Here is a 20,019-nt window from a genome sequence, read left to right as displayed (position 1 = left end):
ACTGCACATTCTATTCCAAATCAAAACATGAAGAAAAATTATCAAATATGTTATTACTCTACAGAAAGTGAAGAAAAAGGAATATTAGGCTGTTCAAAAAAATAGCAGTGTCTGCATTTTTCTTTACAAACTCAAACATTTACTGTATAAACTGAAAAATGCTTGAAGATTTAGCTTTCCTGTGAATCACTGAAGTAATATTTAGTCGTATAACCATGGTTTCTTCACATCTGTGTTGCATGGAGTCGACCAGCTTCTGGCACCTGTGAACAGCTATTCCAGCCCAGGACGATTGCACTACATTCCACAATTCCTCTGCATTTCTTGGTTTTGCCTCAGAAACAGCATTTTTGATGTCACCGCACAAGTTTTCTATTGGATTAAGGTCCAGGGATTGGGCTGGTCACTCCATAACGTTAATCTTGTTGGTCTGGAACCAAGATCCTGCTTGCTTATTGGTGTGTTTGGGGTCGTTGTCTTGTTGAAACACCTATTTCAAGGGCATTTCCTCTTCAGCTTAAGGCAACATGACCTCTTCAAGTATTTTGATGTATTCAAACTGATCCATGATCCCTGGTATGCAATAAATAGGCCCGACACCATAGTATGAGAAACATCCCCATATCATGATGCTGGTGCCACCATGCTTCACTGTGTACTGTGGCTTGAATTCAGTGTCTGGGGGTCGTCTGACAAACTGTCTGCGGCCCCTAGCCCCAAAAAGAACAATCTTGCTTTCATCAGTCCCCAAAATGTTGCGCCATTTCCCTTGAGGCCAGTCAATGTGTTCTTTGGCAAATTGTAACCTCTTCAGCATGTCGTTTTTGCAACAATGGGACTTTGCAGGGGCTTCTTGCCCATAGCTTGGCTTCACATAGGCCTCTTCTAATTGTTAGAGTACTCACAGGTAACTTTAGACCTTCTTTGTTCTCCCTGGAGCTGATCATTGGCTGAGTCTTTGCCATTTGGGCTATTCTTCGATCTATTTGAATGGTAGTTTTCCGTTTTCTTCCACGTCTTTCTGGTTTTGGTTGCCATTTTAAAGCATCTGAGATCATTTTAGCTGAGCAGCCTATCATTTTCTGCACTTCTCTATATGTTTTACCCTCTCCAATCAACTTTTTAATCAAAGTAAGCTGTTCTTCTGAACAATATCTGGAATGACCCATTCTACTCAGATTTTCAGAGAGAAATGCACTATAACCAGCATGTACAACATTTGCTGCCTTCGTCCTTGAATAAGGGCCACCTGTTTGACACCTGTTTTTTCAGAGAATGAATGACCTCACTAATTGAACGCCACACTGCTATTATTTTGAACACGCCCCTTTCAGTTAATGATTCAATTACACAGAATCAGCAGCATGCAAGTCATGACTGTTGGATCTGTTGGTTTTCTATTACTCTACTGCACCTACTAGTAAATTATTTGCCATGTAGGAATATAATTTCTACCAAAAACAGTGATTGATGTGGTTAGTGATGTTGAACTGCTATTATTTTGAACACAACTGTATATTGTGTGATAAATATGCATAGCTACTGCCCTGTACTGGTTGAAGCCCGGCTATTGCAATTGAATTTCACTACTGGCTGATCTGGAGCCAAGAGATGTATATCGTGGCAGCTTTCATCACTAATTAAACCCCCCTCCTTACCCCCTCATATAATACCATTGTCTCCAAAGTCCCAAGGCTGGAGACTGTAGAGAGAAATAGGGCCCTATCTTGTGCCACCCGCTATCCGCTGCCACTACCCGCTACCCGCAAATTGCGGATTTAGGAACTTCCGCTATCCCTAAACGGTATCTTGTGCCACCTGCTACTCGCTATCCCTTATGCCGACTCCGTCATTTGCGCCTGGAGGTGTGTCCGTGGGCGTGTTTCATGCGCTATCCCTAAAATTGCTATCTTGCGCACACACTTTAGGGATAGTTTGGGCTGTTTGGAGAGCGAGCCCAGGCGGCTTCAATGCACACCCCGACGGAGCCTCGCCATGCACACGGTCGGACTGATACCAGGACGCCGCCGGAATGGACTGAGTAGGCTATATTACTCATATAGACTGCTTAGAGGCTTAGAGGACTGTTTTAATTGGACACTTACGCCAGCACGTTTTATTGTTTTATCATAAGCCAGCAGCTGTGCTATAGCCTATTTTTATTTTTAATATTTTATTTGCCCAATGTACCTTGTCAATAAATTAGTTTACACATAGTTCCACCTCTGCCTCTTGTGTGTGTGTGGTGTGACCCGGGGATTTTACTCAATCAGTGCAACCTTGTGACAAGTCCACTTGAACACATGTGGCTCCACCTCCCGAATTAACTCGCCTATAATATAATATATAATATGTATATATATATAAAGCCAACTTGCTTTAGCCTCAGTAGAAGCCCTCTACCTCCCTCTCTCCATCGTGGGTTTAGGATTTAGGCATTAGGATAGCGCATCCTGCCCTTAAAGGCAATGGCACCTGGCACACTGATTGGTTTAACTGGCGTAACGCCCAAAACACGCCTATGCATAATATAGCGGGTAGCGCAGGTGTTTTGCGGATAGCAGGAGGTGCACAAGATAGCAACTTTTACGGGGGAACGCATCTTCCTAAATCCTAAATCCGCAAATAGCGGGTTTAGGGAGTCTGGCGCAAGATAGGGCCCATAATTTTTGTTTCATCCACACTGATACATCTTGGTTGTAAAATGGCATTTTAAATCTCAAATGATCTGTGTCCACACAAGCATTTAGGCACCGTATCAAGAAATAATTTCCATCCATAGTAACACGCCAAAAGCACTTATCCCATGAACATTCAGGTACACTGGGCATGCTAACACTGGTGTTAACAGAAAGCAAATTGTAGGGTACAGGGATAGAGTCAGACACTGGCACTAAGCTAAAGCCTTGGCTAATGGAGAAATGCAAGTGATACAAGCCAGGTATTCTCTTGGTGGGATGGGGAATGTGAACTCGCTAGCCAGTGAGACTGAAAAGCAAGCGGCTCTGGTACTAAATCAGAGAACCTAACATACTGCAGTTTACTGTGTCCGTATAACCGGCAACACTATTCCTGATGCTTTACCCGGATTTACCACCAGGAGAGCTGAAGGTGGAGATCTTGCAAAAAAACTCACAGCAAAACAGAAGAATAGCTGCACACTGAATTAAATGATCCCTGCAAACTAATTCCAGTGATTTGAAGGACAACTGCTGGGTTGAAACAGATGGGGTCAGAACAACATGGTGGGTTCAACCTAACATGTTGTTTCCTAAAGTGAGCCAGCAATGTGGTAAAACTTGAGTTTTTTTTTTTTTTTTTTGTTAAATCCAAGCACTTTTTGTAGAGTTGACAAAGCAATAAAGCAATGGGGAAGAAAATAAATTTAAAGCTCTTTGTTTTAAAGTTATCTATGTTAGCCTCCAGAGGCTTGCCTATACACACACTGTTTTCCATAATCAGATGACTGATGTATGTACAGCAATGCACTAGCCAGATTGGATTAGGTCTTCCATGCTTCCACATCTTCCCTCCTCTCCTCCCAGTACTGTCTACTGGTATTAAATTAGCTGCATTCACCAGAGGGAGCTGCTGAAAGATAACAACGTTAACAGGATGCTATCTGGACGCCGATTTCAGATTCAACTGCTATTGTTTATAATAAAGACAGGAAGTGCGATCAAGATTGCCACGTGCTCGGAAGCTGGCCCTTGCTGCTAAAGTGTTTCCCGTTTACTTCCACTAACACAAGTCGTGCAGCCATTCATTCAGCTGCTTGACACCAAGAGCTGCTCAAAGAGGGGTCTTATTGATTTAAAGACACATATAATTTGGATCTAAATATATCAGCAACAAAGTAAATCCAATACTGAAATAATACTGGCTGAATCAGGCTGAGCCATGTCCCTTTATATGCAGTTTGGACAGAAGACACCTCACCAAAGAAAAACTGCAATCTATCAGTTGCCCATAAAGAAAAGTTATTGAAAATTTGCATTCAAAAATTAGACATACATACTTCGACTGTGTGAGCAAAGCAAGTTATAGTCCTTTTTTCTAAAGGATAGTAAACAACTGATGCCCTTTGCTGACAAGATGATAACACTTTTACAGAAGTCTTTCACATACTGAAAGGTGATCTTCATGTACTGTTTTGTTTTGTTTGTTTAGGTTTCTTTTCCTTTAACAGACATATAGCAGTCTGGAAATGAACTCACAAAAAGAAAAAAAAATAGGGTGGAGAGAATGTGTGTGTGTGAGAGAGAGACAGAGAGAGAGAGAGAGAGAGATGTTTCCAGTTAGTGCAGCCAACCACATCCCCATTTCAGGTTTCATAACCCCGTAGTTAGCTAGTCACTGCTGGGCCTGACTGTGGAGCTTTGGAGCCTCTCTATATACCCGGCACCAGCCCCGCCACCACTTACCATCAGAAAACCATAATGATCCCTTGGTATGCCAGCCAGCCTACTACTGGCACTGCCCCTCAAAGAGAAACATCAACATCTGTATCTAGTGGAGGACAGAACTGAACAGAATCTAACATGGATGTACATGTGGAGCTGGTGCAGCAGAAAAGGGTGACAGCTTCAGATCAGCCAAGTGATGGTAATTTTCCAGGCTGCCATAAAGCTCCGGCTGTTAACAGGGCCATCTGGTGCATGTTTTCTAGGCTGAAGACTCATAAGCACTGTTGTTTTTTTTAACTGTACTCATGACTCACACTGTACATGCACCCATATAACTGCACTGCTTGACTTTCATTTTAACACAGCGAATTTGTAAGAGAGGAGGAAATTTATGTGAAGGCCATGAGACTAATATGTGCAACATCAACAGGGTTTACATTGTAATGTATAACATAGGCTCATCATATTTACAAGCCAACCAGGGACTTTCCACAAAAGAAAGGACTTTTGATGGTACAGAAAAACTATTTAAGTATTCTCCAGACATTACTGTCAAGCACTGGAGTAAAGCTAATTTCCATGATGGCTGTCCTCATTAAAAACAGTGTGTTATCTTTGGGAAGAACAGACAATAGAGGCCACGACAGGAATGGGCAGGAACTGCAAGGGCTGTAAGAGGAGGGGAATCCCCGCAGCACTGTGATAGTGTGACCTGCAAATACTATTACTCTACTCCCCCTCCGTGTGAGTGCGTGTGTTAAAGTGTTGAGCTCCATTACACTCTCATTTGTCATCTGTGATAGCCAATATGAATCCTGTGAATATTAGACCAAGTCAATGAAGGACTGAGCAGCCTTTTTCTATAGAATGTTTAGGAACAATCTCTATGGCTTAACAGCACTGGATGAGGGATACCAAAAGTTTGCTCATGAGCTATTACCAATATAACACAGAAATCTCCAAAGCCAGTGATTGTGTCCCTAGAGCATACAACATACTCACCCTAACCAAGATTAGCGTATGTAGTGTGTTCACACAGTGTAAAGTAGGCAAATGCAGTACACTAAAGAAGGTCAACATACATATTCAACTGGCTGAGTATTTTGAGTGCAGTTACAGCACACTTTTTTCCCCACAGTGGAGTGCTTTGTGGAAAGGGAGGAGCTACTCAAGGGGCAATAGTAAAAGAGAAGTTCACAAAAACTAAAAAACAAACTGAAATATCAGTTGAGATGCATGATTTGGGGATTTGTGCATTAGATGTTTTTGAAATTTGAAGTTGGAAGACAGCAGAGGATGATAGATCACATGATGCCAAACTCAGATGATGTGTTGCATCATTTCTAGTTTGTAAAAACAGTATTGCAATTGAATATCTATCATGTTAACTGCCAAAATAGTATACTGTGAAAATGAGGTACTGCTTAGGATCAGTATGTAGTGTGCCGTTTGGACACAACTACAGACCTAACATGGTACTCCACCACTACACTCATTTAAATGCTCTTTCTTAAAAGCCCAGCGTGGGACAGGAATTGAAAACTAGCAATATCTATAATATCTGTATGCAGAACATCAGCGTAAAATAGCAAAATGTTGCAATGTAAATTTTACATGGTGAGTGCTGACTGAGCATGCATGCTTTTCAGCATTTCTATCAAGTCACAAGCACATTATTTCTAACATAGATGACATACTGGGTCTGCTGGTGACACTGGAGGGAAGGTCATAAGTCAGCCAAATGGCAAGGATTCATCCTCAATCCATCATGAATGTTGTCACCCAATTTCATGGCAATCCACCTCATATATTTTGAGATATTCTACTGCAATACTGACAAATTGGTGCTAGATGAAAAGCCACAAGGTCACCAAAAATAGACAACATGAATGTTATCACCAAATTTCATGGTGATCCATCAAAGAGATTTGGAGATATGCCCCTCTGTAACTGCTGACTGACCATAAAAAAAAACAAAAAAAACAAACTACTGTATCATTCCAACAACACACATTATTTTTATTTCTTTAAAGTTTTCTTTTTTATTGATGCATGATTTTTACCTGATAGAGTGATACACTTATCTACAACCACAACAAGAAAGGGCCTTCCTTATAGATCCTCCATATTAGATTGTGTTTGTAGAACAGGGTGAGGTCTTGTTCCAAATCAAAAACAAATTAAGGTTAATGGAGCCTTGACAGCTGTGATTTATGCATCATGCAGACAATGGGATTACATAAGACCTTTGACACAATATCACAAGATAAATGAGAAGTATCCACTGATATAGAGTAAAAATATGACTGATTGGAAAGAACCTCAGCTAGACAATTTAAGTCTCCATTGACAAGGCATGTAGCATAGACAATAGCTACTGCCTGCCGCTGCTCCTTTGTACTATTATGCTGTCTTTATACAGTGTGTTTTCTTGCATTGTTTTACTATGTGAATTATCTGCACCAATGCCACCAAGACAAATTCATGTGCATTAACCCTACTTAGAAAATAAAATTATTCAAATTGTGATGGGTGTGAAGGTATTTGGCCAAATGGGTCCAGAGCTATCCAACAAATCTGTGCTCTAGGCCTCTATGGTACAGTACATGGCATTGCACACTGATTCCCAGAAAGCTTCCACTTGGGCAAGAAACAGCAATTTTCACACTAACCAATCTAAAGTTCAAGTGCAGTCGTGCATTAGTATAAATTAAAGAATTTAGATTGTCAGGATTAACATTCCCTGAGTGAGTCCATGCGCAGACTGACTTCTACCACTGTAGTGTTTAATTCTTCAGTTAGCATACATCATGTGATTTAGCTATGGTCAATGATGTAAATACGTTTTCAGTGTAGTGAGTTCCTGGGACGTAACAGGTGGTCAATTGGGTGAGTTCCAGGGAAATCAAGTCAGTCCCCAGTCCCCACTATTTTTTCACCCAACAAATTGTAGTATTAAACGTGTGTTTGATGTTATACTGTATATAGTTAATTGTTATATTCATGTATGCGTTGAAAATGTATCTGAAGCATGTCCAAACTTCTGAAGCCAAAAGTTTGGACACACCTTCTCATTCAATGCGTTTTCTTTATTTTCATGACTATTTACATTGTAGATTCTAACTGAAGGAATCAAAACTATGAATGAACACGTGGAGTTATGTACTTAACAAAAAAAGGTGAAATAACTGAAAACATGTTTTATATTCTAGTTTCTTCAAAATAGCCACCCTTTGCTCTGATTACTGCTTTGCACACTCTTGGCATTCTCTCGATGAGCTTCAAGAGCTAGTCACCTGAAATGGTTTTCCAACAGTCTTGAAGGAGTTCCCAGAGGTGTTTAGCACTTGTTGGCCCCTTTGCCTTCACTCTGCGGTCCAGCTCACCCCAAACCATCTCGATTGGGTTCAGGTCCGGTGACTATGGAGGCCAGGTCATCTGCCGCAGCACTCCATCACTCTCCTTCTTGGTCAAATAGCCCTTACACAGCCTGGAGGTGTGTTTGGGGTCATTGTCCTGTTGAAAAATAAATGATCGTCCAACTAAACACAAACCGGATGGGATGGCATGTCGCTGGAGGATGCTGTGGTAGCCATGCTGGTTCAGTGTGCCTTCAATTTTGAATAAATCCCCAACAGTGTAACCAGCAAAACACCCCCACACCATCACGCCTCCTCCTCCATGCTTCACAGTGGGAACCAGGCATGTGGAATCCATCCGTTCACCTTTTCTGCGTCTCACAAAGATACGGCGGTTGGAACCAAAGATCTCAAATTTGGACTCATCAGACCAAAGCACAGATTTCCACTGGTCTAATGTCCATTCTTGTGTTTCTTGGCCCAAACAAATCTCTTCTTCTTGTTGCCTCTCCTTAGCAGTGGTTTCCTAGCAGCTATTTGACCATGAAGGCCTGATTGGCGCAGTCTCCTCTTAACAGTTGTTCTAGAGATGGGTCTGCTGCTAGAACTCTGTGTGGCATTTATCTGGTCTATGATCTGAGCTGCTGTTAACTTGCGATTTCTGAGGCTGGTGACTCGGATGAACTTGTCCTCAGAAGCAGAGGTGACTCTTGGTCTTCCTTTCCTGGGTCGGTCCTCATGTGTGCCAGTTTCGTTGTAGCGCTTGATGGTTTTTGCGACTCCACTTGGGGACACATTTAAAGTTTTTGCAATTTTCCGGACTGACTGACCTTCATTTCTTAAAGTAATGATGGCCACTCGTTTTTCTTTAGTTAGCTGATTGGTTCTTGCCATAATATGAATTTTAACAGTTGTCCAATAGGGCTGTCGGCTGTGTAGTAACCTGACGTCTGCACAACACAACTGATGGTCCCAACCCCATTGATAAAGCAAGAAATTCCACTAATTAACCCTGATAAGGCACACCTGTGAAGTGAAAACCATTTCAGGTGACTACCTCTTGAAGCTCATCGAGAGAATGCCAAGAGTGTGCAAAGCAGTAATCAGAGCAAAGGGTGGCTATTTTGAAGAAACTAGAATATAAAACATGTTTTCAGTTATTTCACCTTTTTTTGTTAAGTACATAACTCCACGTGTTCATTCATAGTTTTTTACAAAACATGTTCATGACATTACTAAAAAAAATGAATAAAATCATGCCTGTAGCAACATTATACCACAAAAATCAATTATCAAACTAGAAGTTCTAGTTCTAGTTCTCTATCAAACTTCTCTCACTCTGCTGTTTTACTAATCTGTTTATAGTGCTGAATTGTTCAGGCTATGTAACCAATTTGAATTCCTGGTTGGACATTTTTTACAATGTTGTGTTTCTTGTGTTCAGCTTGCTTGTCATCCACTGGTAAACTCACCCAAAAACCACAATGTACATCCTAGATTTTTAGCCAGCTAGCTATCCAGTAGTATGAGCAGAGACAGATAGCAAGAAAGCACAAGGTAGACAGTGAACTGCAGGAAGGGACCACCCTAGAGTGACCACCTCTCTCTCACATTTTCTATGATTTCAACATGGATTTGGTGTTCACAATGAAACATTATTAGGGAAAAAACAGAATGTGTCCCCTGGACGCGTCAAGAGTGATTCTGTCCTATTGATTTTAATACGTCAGAGATGCAGGACATACCTTTTTACATCATGTATGTAGCATTCAGAGATGGACTCACTGGCTGTTGCAAAGATTTGACGTGTGACCTTCTGGTTGTGGGATGTTCTTGTTACAAAACAGCCTGCCCTGAACTGTGAATCATCAGTGTGGTGGCACTTAGTTAACTGAAGTTTCACAGTTTAGCCCTGTAATGACAGTAAGTAGAGACAACCAAGACGTTAGACAGCAATTTCTCAGATGAAAAAAACAAACAAACAAACAAAAAATCCTTTGTAACGGCCACTTGGGTTATATAATTCTTAAATGAGTGGCAGTGGAGGACATACTGATGTCAAATGACCAAGAGGTCATACTACCTAAGGACATGTGTTTGCTTGTTTATTTGTATGGGACCATGGAAAATACACTCATGCCAGATTTAGACAAAGAGCTATTTTACTTCTGTGGTCCAAGAGTAGGAAGTGCACAATAAAATGGCCATCAGTGCCTGATACAGGAAATAGAATATAATAAAGTACATTTTAAACATCAATATAAATACAAAATACAACACAGCACAGAATGTACAAGAATAGAAATACACAAGAAGCGTGCTTTTAGCCAGGTCATCATCTAGCCTATGCTTTGAAGCTCATGAAAGTTGTATATTGTTTAATTAATTGGGTATGTTATTCCATTAATTGACTGCTCTAACTGAGAAACCACTTTGGCCAAATGTTGTGGATCTTAATAGTGCCTTGCAGTCTCCTCTTACAGTGGGTGTTTACAGTGTACAGTGTGCTGAAAATTCCTTCAGTGGTTTGAAGCCAGATTATTTGGGAGACATATGTATGTGTGAGGTGTGTGTGTGTATGTGAGTCTGTATGTGAACCTTTTAATGTGTGACTGTTGTCACACTTTGGCATAGACAGCCAGAAAAAAAACTACATCCAAGATTTACTGGAGCATATGAGAATGCAAGAGTAATGTAAGCAGCAGCCACTACATGTGCAAATGTTGAAACCAAGTGGTAAATTCTGCAATACTGGCCAAACCCAATACACAACAATGCAACACTAGTGAAAGACAAATTGGTGAAGTATTGAATTAAACTGTGATTTCTAAAATTTTACTATACCATATAAATTCAATTCTATGTGGGGTTTTACATTTTACTGTCTCAAAATGTTATGTTGAAAATTTGGCATCTGTGCATAATTCACTGCCATGCTGATATCTTAGACCAAGTCAACTGACTTCAGAAATGATTCTTATATTAATACATTATTTCTTATTGTTGGTGTTTGGGGCATGCACATTAATCTGCCAATGTTTCAACACCAAGAACACGCTACAGTAAAACAGCTGCAAAAATATGGACATAGTGGACTAAACTGGCTTCAGGATACATTGTAGGATTGAACAGAAGAAGCTTTACATATGTTGTTGGACTAAGTAACATGGGTGTGTATAACAGGGAGGGTCTGTCTGTCCGCAGAGGCCAGCAGCTGCCTGGACAATGGCCCAACTACTGAAGACCAATGAGTGTTCTCAAACACACCCGTTCTCACACATCCTCACAAATACTCACACCACACCATTCAGGCAGAGCCAGAGAGCATGGCCAAGGCACAGGACATGACCACAGAAAATAGCGCCTGGGGAGGACGCATGTGTCAACTCAAGTGATATTCAGCCCAGCAAAGCTGCAGCTTAGTTATAATTAAAGCTGGGTAAGTTTGGCAGTCATTTAATACTAGTAGTGGTTTAGATACATCAAATTCAATGCTCAGTTCTGAAATAATACTTTCTGCAACTTGCAACAGTTATGAAGGATGAAAAAATGAATATTTAGTATATATTATAAAAAATTATTGTGGCAAAAATAATTTTATATTTAATATGTATATGCTATATGCTCAATTTCTCAAACAGAATGAAAAGAAAAAAGAAAGGAAAGAAAAAATTCTCATTCTGAGCATGCAGTTTTTTGATTCTTGATTTAAAAAAAAAAACTAGAGGGTGACCAATATGACACAGATCTAAAGGGAAATGTAAATGCTATCTATGCACTGGTTTGTCTGGACAATTTTTAGGGAAAATGCAGTACCTTCAATTAGATACTGACTTTCTATCCCGTGGCAGAAGAGGTGAACACTGATGCTGAATAGTTCATAGCTGTATCATTGAAATTATTTTATCTGTCCACTAACATTCAGGATTTCATATGTAATACAGGCATCTGTCAGTAGTTAAGACATATTATACAGATTTATTTAAATGTGCAACATCAATCAGTCATTGCTGGAGTGGGACAAGCCTTCCATCTGTATCCCTGGGTCAGGACAAGGAACACGATCTTAATGCCCGGATACTGCAAGTGAAGGTGTTACAGGTCCTTCATCACTGTGATGATCTGCTGCAGTGAATGAGGAAGACATCAAGAGCTGCTCTTGCAACGAGAAGAGGGAGAGAAGGCCTAAATCAACAGATCAAGTCGAGCACACCAAAGCAGGTCCACGGGGTCTCTGCTGCTCTTTGGGCACCACACCATGGCTATGGGAGGGAGAGACGTCACAAGTGTTACATGACAGAGGTTATGGAAAATGTAAAATCAATAATTCAGAGTGGGGCATTGCTTTACAATTACAATATTCTCATGTTAAAGATATGATAAAACAAGGTAATAAGAGGGGGACAGCACTTGAGCATTTGGATGACAATCCTGACATATAGTTTCATGAATTCTTCTCAGCACAAGCACTGTAATATCATTTGTAAAGACCAGCACTCTCTTGGTGCTCAGTTGCAGGTTCACCAGCTTTGCAAGTAGCCTTTATTAAAGGCATGTTACTGAAAGACATTTTATAGAAATATTAAGATCAATTTCCTCATTATCATAGGTTACATGCAACACTAGTGTCATTAGGTTAAATGTGATTAAACACAGCAAGACGGCATAAACAGTATCACAAACTTTAGTTAATATTTCTTAGTACAAGGAAGTGACAGCCAAACTAAGCCTTTGAAAGTATGCATTTCTGTCTGTAGCATTAGGTAGTGGTAAGCATAAAAGTAAATTTATTTTGATATCTAATGTCAACTAACATTATAGGCTGGTAAGCTACATTTTGAAAAGTTTTGAGAGAATCTCACAAATGTTCATAATTGATAAAACATATTTTTTGCTAAGCCCCTGGTGGTGTAATCTCAGCAACAGATAACTGAATAGCAGGTCAAGTTTTGCCTCGGTGTTTCACATTTACTTACCCCGAGTAGCCGTTGTGCTTCGGCAGTAGCGGTTTTAGGCACAGGCGAAGCGGGCAGCCGCCCGGGGCGACATTTTTTCATGTCACGTGGGGGGCGGCACGAGTGCAAAAAAAAAAACGTATTCATTCAAATATAAGACGATATTTTCTCCATTGAAAATGCCCTGAAAAAACGCCCTCGTCTAATATTGGGGGTCTAAGCAAATATGCATGTATTGTATTTGCATATGTAAACCAGTAGGTAGGCTCGCCTGATGCCGTGATTACCGGCGAATGGCCGCATTGCACAGTCAATAATCAACCATGTCCTCTGTGTCATTGTCCGTTGTGCTGCTGCAGCCGCATATGAACAAAAGTTGATTTATAATGAAAGGTATATATGGCAGTCTGTGTGCGCTGCTCACCTGTCAGATCTGGCTGAACTGACCGGGTGGGCGCGGCACCGGTCGGCATCAGGCCAGTGCCGCGGCTGGCCCGCCTGATGCCGACAGGGGCGCCGTACAGGTGCCAGCACCCCTGCCGTGCACAGCATGGCCGGCTCTGGGAGGGGCGCCTCTAGCAGCTAGAGGGGCTCCGGTAGAGGCCGGTAACATCTGTTGGGGAGGGGGGTTAGGAGTAGTAACAGGGAAGGGCGCAAGGCAGTAATTTCGCCCCTGGCGGCAACATGGGCAGAACCGCCGCTGTGCTTCGGGGAACAATGATGTGAGCTGCCGTGGCAGAGTCACTCTTCTTCCGAGCCTGTCAAGTTCACAGTGCTGGTTAGCCTGAGCTCCACCTCGTTGCCCATATTTTGATTTGCAGAGGGCTGGTTTCAGCAAGTTGGAGCCAGGCACTACCAAGATGGTAACCCCGAAGTGGCAACATTTTGAGCTTCAAAATTTCTCTTCACAGACCCATAGGTGACGTCACAAAGGCAACAGCCATTTCTTTTATACAGTCTACAGTGGCAATACTCAAAAGGTAATATGGTCATCAAAATCAAAAGGATTCTTTGGAGAGCATGAATGCATCCACCATCTTGGCAACCAACTAATTTGATTTAGCTTTATCTCAAGTAAAGGTCATGCAGGGAAAGGTCATGAGGTCAACAAAATTATCACATACATTCTCTGGGGAGCATCAGTGTGCTCATTACTGTCATAGCAATCTATCTTATCTTATGGGGTTCACTCTTTGTGGAGCATGGGTATTTGCCATGTTATTTGCACTGAAAATGTTATGGTAATCCCTCTGTTACATTTAAGAGTTGTGTTATGTACAAATAAAATATTTGGCCAGAGAGTAGCAGTAGAGGAAATGTCACAAGGCAATCACAACTGAGAGGAATCAAAAGAAGTATGAACACTCTCACCAAATATCATGGTAATCTCCTGATTAGATGTAGTGATATCTTGTGTGCAAAGTTGACATTTTGATCTGAGAGTAGCAGGGGCAAGGTGAGCACATGAATGTGCTTAACAAATTTCATGGTAATCCACTTCACTGACCCAAAACATGTGCCAGGGCAAAAAACAGTGTGATGGTGATAGATAGAGCTCAGTTTTCAGCAACAGGCTTTTCCACAGCACTGTGACCAAGCAAATACCAGCAGCATCAAAAAAAAAAAAAGAAGAAATCTGTACAAACTTGGGACAAATCTTTCATCCATTTCAATCTCGGAAGGGACAAAGTCAGTAGCTGAAGTCAGTTACACATCAATGACATATCAAATTCTAAAACATACTTTTTAAAAATATCACCCACAATATCTCAGAGCTCTAAATGTGACCATTTTTTGAGCGTGTGCCAGTTAAAATTTCACAGTCGCATTCATGCAAGCGCACAGCATTCACGTTCTCCAAAGTCAAAGACACATAATTTTATGATTCAGCTTCAGATTCAGATTCACTTTATTGCATCTTCATCATATTATATATAAAAAAGAGCAAAAATCTTGGGTCTTGCCTCCCGTCGACACCAGCAGCAATCACACTGATCATACTTTTGGTTCAGCTTAGACCAGATGCACTTAGGATCTGAAGCTCCAGATTTGTCATGTATTTTTTTTTTCTCTGTGCATTTCACAGGAAAACACTGAGAATACATGATGGTCAAATATGCATCCCATGTTTGAAACAATCCATTTAGTTGTTACCACATTCCAAAGATGAAACAGTCTATGGCTGATACCATGAAATGTCTTGCACATACAGGAGGGCTGGCTGGTTACACCAGAAGCATATTTTTCAGCAGTTAGGCGAATCCTCTCTCTCTCTCTGTGCTCTGTTTCACATGCTGGTTTCGGATGGGACGCGGAAGTGCAACCAGGTGCCTGTGTGTTCACACCAGAAGTGTATTTCTCACTGCCGATTACACGCAAATCCCCTCTCTCTGTCTGTCTGTCTGTCTCTCTCTCTCTCTGTGTGTGCTGTGTCTCTCCAACTGTCCTTCTCTCAGCTTTCTCTCATAGTAGACAACTGTCAAATGTGTGAAATAAGTATGTCATTTTAATTGTTGAGTCTGCATGGTTCTCATGATCCAACTGAGTTCTGAGCATGATTTCAGTTATTGTAGCTCTAGAATATATGCTGTTTTGCCTCTGAAAAAAGACAATGTCTTTTCACTGGAGATGGAAGACAGACTTGCCAATAAGGAAACCATGCAGCCTGTATTTTCTGATGCATTCTGTTGACATTTTAGAGACAGCAGTGATACAATTTCAAAAACATATTGAGGATGGGCACAGAAAAGTGGGAGAGAGGCAGGTAAAGGGGAAGGCAAACATGGGATGCATATTTGACCATCATGTATTCTCAGTGTTTTCCGGTGAAATGCACAGAGAAAATAAAATACATGACAAATCTGGAGCTTCAGATCCTAAGCGCATCTGGTCTAAGCTGAACCAAAAGTGTCATCAGTTTATGTGCTAGTGTGACCGACTGAGAAAGTTGGTCGCACCAGTGCAAAAGTTAGTCTGGAGCCTTAATATCTGTGAAACAAACAGGATCTGGTGGCTTGAATCCAAACATTAATTTATTGTGTGGGTGGCAGCCTTGTGGTTAGAAGAGTGGGCTAATGAACAGAAGGTTGGGAAAATCCCAGAGAAAGATGTGAATGAGCGACACTCTCTTCTCACTCAACTGTTTAGTCACCCTTGAGCAAGGCACTTAAGCCTCGCTGCACCAGGAGAGTTGTTCAGTGGCCACAAGTATGATTGTGGTTGTACTGGGCAGCTCCCCAGTGTACAGGTATGTGACTATAGGAACATTAAGTGTGGTTGTGCTAAGATAAGGACAATCCCTCTCTGGATAAATGCAACAAAAAGACAACTGAACAACTTACCCAGCGCTTCACATACTGTGGCTAAATCAGTTTCATCACATGAACACCCTCAGTGATTATAAGAGGCACAATGAGTGGGTAACATGCTGACTACATGTACTAGAAGTGTTTCATAGCACAGCACGTTTTGCTAAGCCTTCAATTATAGCTATGCAGCAGCAGAGAAGGGGTCAGAGAGTGGGAGTGACGCAGGAGGAGAACAGAGGGATCTCATTACCTCAAATGACTCCTGGGAGCAAAGAGTGGCTCGAGTGGATGGAGCCTGAGGATTTAACTAATAGCATCCCTGTCTCCCTGCTGAGCGTCCTCATCATTAACACTGGTTATCAGACAGACTACCCCCATCTTGTGTTCCTGTAGCAGGCTAGCAGCCTCTCCGTAAACTCGATATCAGACATGGATTGCAAACAGTGGTTGCTTGAATGAGAAGGATCAGATGGATGGAACATTTTATATAAAAAAAGAGTTTATAAATACTATTTTATCCAAGTTTGGTTGAAGTCAATGAATATCCTGTCCATTGATGGATACTTAATGTGTACCAGTATTACGTCCTTCAGGAAGAATTTATTTCAACAACTTTTTAAGAAATGCAATTGCACTTGTAATGTGCAAATAGTCGTCGGCTGACACAATCAAGTGAAAAACTAGTATCAAGAGAACCGGGTACCAGTCGCCAAGCTGTTAGAAAAGCTGCCTTCAAGGTAGAGCCACAGAGGTTCCAGACAAATTCTCTCCTCTTCCTCAGTAATAATTCACAGGATGCCCTTGAGTATGACATTTGGCTGTCCAAAACTGCTCCACCGGAGCTGCACAGTGTCTAAGACTGGTTGTATTGGGCAGCTCCCAAGTGACAACACGTTGGTCTCTGTAAGAATGAAGCAGAGTATTGCTGATACTGTATGCTGATATACAGAAATGACACCTTTACCCAACGTGGAAGTGTATAATGATGAGTCAAGCTGCATGCCTTGCCAGTTTGTGCATTTGGTCTGCTTTCCTACGTTAGACTGCTCCAGTCATCCAGTACTAGTGTAATATTGCCATCCTACTTCATGACACTTGGTCTGCCATAGTGTTACCGGATGCAACACTGATAGTATGGAACCTGGCCACACTTTTAACTTCACTTCATGGTTATCTTTACATTTCCCCTGCCCTCTCCAAGGGCACACTACGCCTCCTGACTCTCAATGGTGCACTTGTCTGGGGCAGCCCATATGCACAGAGCTAGGGTTACATTTGTAAAAGCAGCCCCCTATGTTTTGCCACTGCCAGCCAAGGAATGTGCATGAAAACAGTCTCTGTCGAACAGCCACATAGTCAGGAATGTCTGGAGGCTGCAGCGCCTTTCCTGGGGTTTCCGCGGCAGACTGGGAAGAAGGGTTTTTGGCTGAGTTGGGTGAGGATGAGGTTACTCCCACTGAGCGCCTGCTGTCTGCTGTGCAGGAGTCCTCAAAGAAATTGGCTTGAGATGACTGGAGTTTTACTGGAGCCCCTCCCAAAGGTGACTCACAGTCTCACACAGGTGTAAAGACCTCATCACATGTGCTGCGAGTATCAACCTATCCAAAATTATGAATGAATGGGGCAATGGGCATTTAAAAGACCTAACCCAGATCTAGAAAAACAGCAAGTTTTCAGTTATAAGTATATTAAATGTTTATTAATTAAGACTATAGCATACAATTTTTTTTTCATATTTGTGTACCCCAACTGATAAAGCACAACAGTTGTTCAAGCTATATTCAGTTTGTACTTTTACATTTGCTGTTCTCACTACCCAGTGTGGGGAAGTGATGCACTTTTCGATATACAAAACAAACCTACAGAAACTCAAACTCAGTGTTCAAAATTAACTTTTTGGCTCACTGCCAATGTGAGGTAAGCTGAGAAAATTTACCAGCAAAATAATTTTTTTTGGAATTTTTATTTATTTATTAGTTGTTTTTTGTTTTTTTGTTTTTTTTACCAGCCATGAAACTGCCTGCGTTATTTGACTGAAATTAACTTTTTACAACACACTTATGTACACTTATACACACACTCACTCTTTTTAGAGATTATTTTTTTGGTATTCCTGCTTTATTTGATAGTGACAAAGGGCCCAGACAGGATTCAAACCCAGACCATGGTGGTAAGCCTTGATATATAGTAAACGCTCTACTTGGTGAGCTACTGGCTACTGGGGCGCCACATGCAAACTCCTCTTTAGCATCTCTTACATGTTGGTGGCAAACAATGCAGTACATTCTATGGTTCTGAACTTCTCAGGGCTCCTGTGTTGTTCATACGCCACCTCTCACAAAAACGCAGACCTCCATGACTTTTCGCTTCATCTTTAATAACATTTAACGCAGATGTTTCTTATGGCAAAAACACAGACAGACCTTGTGTAGAAAGCCCCAAATAGTCATAAGCTGCTTTGATTTGATTTGCTGACATCACGATAGGTACACAAGACAGTGAGGTTGACATGAGTCATACCTGGTGTGCATAAAAAATACAAAACTGGCCCTATGCTGTAATTCCAAATTATTTACCAGTAGAGTTCTCATCGGGCCTGAAAATTAAGACCCGACCCGACCCGACCCCGACTGGGCCAGCCCGAGGCCCGACCCGACCCGACTAATTAGCCGAACTTTAGGCCCGACAGCCCGATAAAGCCCGAAAAAAAAAAAAAAAAAAAAAACATCGCCAAATTCGCCATTATTTAGCAGAGCCGGTCGGCTGCGCCACCGGGACACCATCAGTCGGTATCAGGCAGGCCGGCCGCGGCACCGGCCAGCATCAGGCAGCTCACCTGTCAGATCCGGCAGACCTGACGGGTGGGCGCTGTATCGGATGGTGCCGCGGCCGGCCCGCCTGATACCGACTGATGGTGCCGCGGCATGTGCGGGTCAATACGGTAGTCTAGAAAACTGGAGATTTTTTTTTTTTTTTTTTTTTTTTGCTCGTACGCCCCCAAGTAGATTGCGCCCTGGGCAGTTTCACTGCCCATAGCAAAAACCGTCCCTGCTGCCGAGTCTGCCAGCACAGCGGGATGCTGCTGCAACTCTCTCTCACTTGTTTACGCTGCACTCCCACAGCTGGTTGTCTGTCTGTCACTGAAAGTTTAGCCTCCAAATCCAATCCAGTCTCTCACTCTCTCCACCAGTCACATAAAAATGAAACGTCATAATCAATAACAGAACACATAATTCTATTTTTTTATTTAAAAAAAAAAAATCCCCCACAGAACCCGAAGCCCGACCCGACCCGCCCAATTCACGTAAATTTTAGGCCCGACCCGTGTCGGGTCGGGTCGGGTCGGGTTCGGGCAGAATATGAGAACTCTATTTACCAGCCACCTGGCAAGCTGTTGAGCCCAATTTATTTTTCCACCAAATCCAAACATTACCCACATTGGGTGCTTGGCGGGAGTTAGTTTTGGATGCTGCTCAACAGAAAATAAAAATTACATCACAGCATTAGCTACACACTTAAGGTGTTTTCACACTCAGTTTTCAACAGGGGGTGAACCCGGGGTAAGCACCTAAGCAATTTCACATTCAGTTTCACCACATGGGGAAATTTTCACCCCAAGACTAGTTCATTTCAGGGTTGTAATTTTTACCCCAGTGAAAGACAATTTCCAAAGTGTGAAAAAAGTAGTCTGAAAACAAAAAGGTTGAGCTCATCCTGTGTCAGCAGCATAAAGAGGAACAGCTCACAACAGCTGATGTTAATATGACAACAAATAAACTGGTGGTATTCTGGATAACATTATTAACTGGCTAAATGAAATAAATGTCAAGAGCAATTTGTTTGACAGTGAATCTGGGCGAGCCAAAATAGGATGTATTATTCCCAGTAACCTAGACATTATATTTGAGAAATTATTTGAAAATGCATGTCTCTTCTGCCTGTTTTAAAAATAAGTGTGAAAATGCCCTCTCTAACCCTGGGGTGAGCGTAA

At 41.7% G+C, this 20,019-nt stretch overlaps 1 protein-coding gene across 3 annotated transcripts in view; it reads right to left on the bottom strand.

Moving 5' to 3' along the window:
* adcy7 (adenylate cyclase 7) overlaps positions 1 to 20,019 on the bottom strand; it is a 124,028-nt gene that overhangs the window by 76,668 nt on the left and 27,341 nt on the right. For 2 of the 3 annotated variants that reach the window (XM_030078620.1, XM_030078626.1), the window contains exon 2: positions 9,511 to 9,677. The exons of the other annotated variant lie outside the window; for it this stretch is intronic. The gene's annotated coding sequence lies outside the window, so the exon portion shown is untranslated. The remainder of the gene's footprint in view (positions 1 to 9,510; positions 9,678 to 20,019) is intronic. 3 annotated transcript variants of the gene reach the window in all.

This window comes from Myripristis murdjan, chromosome 3 (assembly GCF_902150065.1).
Source record: "Myripristis murdjan chromosome 3, fMyrMur1.1, whole genome shotgun sequence".
NCBI classification, from domain to species: Eukaryota; Metazoa; Chordata; class Actinopteri; order Holocentriformes; family Holocentridae; genus Myripristis; species Myripristis murdjan.
The sequence above is the reverse complement of the archived record's forward strand: the minus strand, read 5'-3'. Positions and strand labels throughout refer to the sequence as shown.